The 3,284-nt window shown below is 37.6% G+C and overlaps 1 protein-coding gene across 2 annotated transcripts in view; it reads right to left on the bottom strand.

Annotated features, from left to right (window-relative positions):
• Nucleotides 1-3,284, bottom strand: part of klhl24a (kelch-like family member 24a) — a 16,652-nt gene that overhangs the window by 5,410 nt on the left and 7,958 nt on the right. The window lies entirely within an intron of this gene.

Below are 3,284 nucleotides of genomic sequence, written 5' to 3' on the forward strand. Positions count from 1 at the left end.
CGAGCTGCAAAAGTTCAGATTTTCTAACTTCAGCGATTTGAGCATCAAGCATGTCGAACGCTCAGATCGTTCAAATCACGCTGCTCTAATCGCGCTTGAGCGCCGCAGCACTTCCCGACGCTGATTGAAGCGCGTCCACCGTAGACTTTGTATGTAAATCTGATGCTCCTGATGCTGAAATCACGTTTGGTGTGAACGCACCATAAGGCTACAGTAATTAAGAGCGAATTGATATTTATTTTATGTTTGTTTTTGGATCTAAAAGCAATAAAAATGTCAATCATCTTCTGCTCAGATTTGAGCAGAATGACCCTTTAATGCGCCACTGAMGCTATCCAGACCTGTTTAAAGAAGGCAATGCTGGTGTTTAGGGGTGGGGGAATTAATCTTTCTTCTTTGTTGCTCTTTCAAAAAAAGCACAGAACATGCATGAATAAAACACAAGTCCATCCAGGAACATATAAAAAATATCTGATGATGATAAAAACTCTTTCAAACTGTCTGTACGCAACAAATGTGTACGGTTATCCCAATCACCAAATGTGATTAATATCTTTGTGACCACAAATGTAAGCTGCAGGACAAAATTATTTAAAATCTAACCACATGATCGTAATAAAACAAGGCTGAATAATCCATTACTTCCTGRATGCATAGAGCAGTGAGAAGTATTAATGGTTAAAGAAAGAAAAAAGATAATAATATTAGGGACTGCTCCAACATGACTTAACAAACCAAAGTCTTTTTTTACAGATATTTATATGAAATTCTTCAGAGGTTCACATTTAAAGCTAATGTTTGCAAAAGTCTGATGTAAAAGGCGTGCAAAAACATGCCTYGGATTTTTCTCCTCAACATGAAAATTATTGGTTAGCTGATTCTGGTTGAAAAGCTTCTTTCGTAAAGGCAAGAAGATGTGCAGGTGATGATTATAGAGACTCGCATACGGCACGCAGCCGTCCGTCAAAAGAGGGAAATTACAGGCTGAATGTGGAAATAACTGGGAAGGCACTGATGAGGTTCTACAGAAAAAAAAACAAAAAACAACAAAAAAAAAAAACACCAATTTGGAGAAAGAGACAAAAGGAAGCGATACTGCATGTCAAAGAAAGAAACTTAGATGGAATCTGGGATAAGAATTAAAAAAAATTACCTACAGATGTCCCTCCTCCACTCAAACAAGGAACAAAAAAAGAAAATATATGCCAGTCACGAACATTCAAAGAGAACGATAAAGCAAGTCCGTCCCCCTAAAGTAACTGATAAAACAAGAACTTGACCATCTTATTTTCCWCCACTAAGCTTAAATCAAATTGAAACACTAAATAAACTTATATTAAATTGTCTTGGTACTGTACATAACTCACAGCAGAGTTATTGACTGAGTTTTAACGGCCACATTAAGACCACCCAGATCACCACCACAATGTTATGAAAGATGAGATCAAATGTGTACACGTGTTTGCTATGGCAAAGAATTTAGGGTGTTGTCTTGAAAAAATAAAAAAAACAACACAAACAGCAAGAAACTAACATCCTAAAATGAAACAAAGATGTCACATGCTGTAGCTGCATGTGACGAGAACATTCCTACTTGTGCTCCTCCATAAATGTAAATCAAGCTAAAGCTTTCCAGGAATGCTGTACTTGTCATATCGTACATCATCCATGTGTTAGGAGGCTGTTGCTTAAGCATGCCTGTGATTGGTTAGACTAAATTATATATGTTCACGATGTGCATAACTCTGTCAAGACGACAAATGGCAGCTTGGTTTTTTTTTAAACAATAAATTCAGCTTCGAAGCGTTTCTCTAGGTGCTTGTCCCAACGGTGATAAAACTTTATTGTCTTTACATTWAACAGCCACAATTACAAACATCATGTTATAGAGCCAGACATGAGTATWAATAGACTTTCCTTTCTTGAAGCATAAATGCTGCTTCCAATACAAATACTTGACCATGTCTTACTGAAGTGGGACAAATTATGGTTTCCCGTGTAGCTCTAGTGTGCATTTTCTGGACTCGTTTACGGCTCTGCCAACTATCTGCGACCTCTGCAGAGGTACAAGAAGTACGATATGGGCTAATGTACCCAGCTAGTTCTAAACATGGAAGCGTGAAGTGCTGGCACACTTTCAGTGAACTCCAAGTGACCTCAAGCGAGATCAGCGACAGAGTCAAGTAACAATGAGGAGGTACCGATTGTCTTACATTGAAACTTTATGTTTGACTCTTTTTGTTTAATCCTGATGAATAAAGCAGTGCACAAAACACAAGAAAACAAGGACTTTTCACTCAGAATAAGTTGTGAAAATCTTCTGCGACCAAGTCTAGTAATAATAACAATAATAATAATAATAATAATAATAATACGACAAGTGACACGTGTGATATATTTCATGTGCAAAGTACAAGAATTAGATACACTTTTCCATTTAAGTACAACTTCCTGGATGTATAGGAAAAATACTACCACTTGTTAAGCTAACCCTGAGAAGACACAAAGGAATGCCAATAATACGATAAAAAACAGCACATTCTCCGTCACAGAGCACTCATTTCCACTATCTCCACTACTAGTTTCATTCCTGCCTCTGATGACTAAAAAAAATGTTTAGGATAACARTCATCATTCATCACGGATGATGCAAAACCTGCTAGGAAACCACTAAGTCCAATAATTAATTAAGACCTAAATTTGAAACCAAAAGCATTCAAAAACATTYAACAGAACATCCTCATACCCCTACCACAGGGGACTTAAGGATTTATCATTTTGTACATCGCATCAGATAACACAATGACCATGTGAGTACAAAGTAATGACAAAAATGATGTCCTTCAGTTCTTCAGAAGCGCACTTCACTGAAAATGTCCATAAACAAGCATTCCATTTTCTCTACGAAACTAACACTGAATTGCTTTAAAGTGCACTGTTTACTTTTAGGAGCACAAAGGAGTTTTTTTTCCCCCCATTGCGTAGCTTCTTTCATATGATTATTTAGCAGCTTTCAAACATCAGCTGCAGTCTTGAAAAYCTCCATTTGAAAATGCTCTGCATGTGAAAACCAAAAAAATGCCATCCTCGATGTGCTGTAAACAAGACCCTTATACCCACAGCATATGCTTTGAATCATGTCCTAAATCCTGCATGCCTCACCCTGAAGCGTTTACAGTTGTGAGGGCATATTTCACATGAAGGATCCCCTGCTGCGCCGTGCATGCGTGACAAGCACAACTGTACATAGTCAGCCTCAAAACACACATTACTGTGTTACAAAC

Source organism: Austrofundulus limnaeus, unplaced genomic scaffold (assembly GCF_001266775.1).
Source record: "Austrofundulus limnaeus strain Quisiro unplaced genomic scaffold, Austrofundulus_limnaeus-1.0 Scaffold361, whole genome shotgun sequence".
NCBI classification, from domain to species: domain Eukaryota; kingdom Metazoa; phylum Chordata; class Actinopteri; order Cyprinodontiformes; family Rivulidae; genus Austrofundulus; species Austrofundulus limnaeus.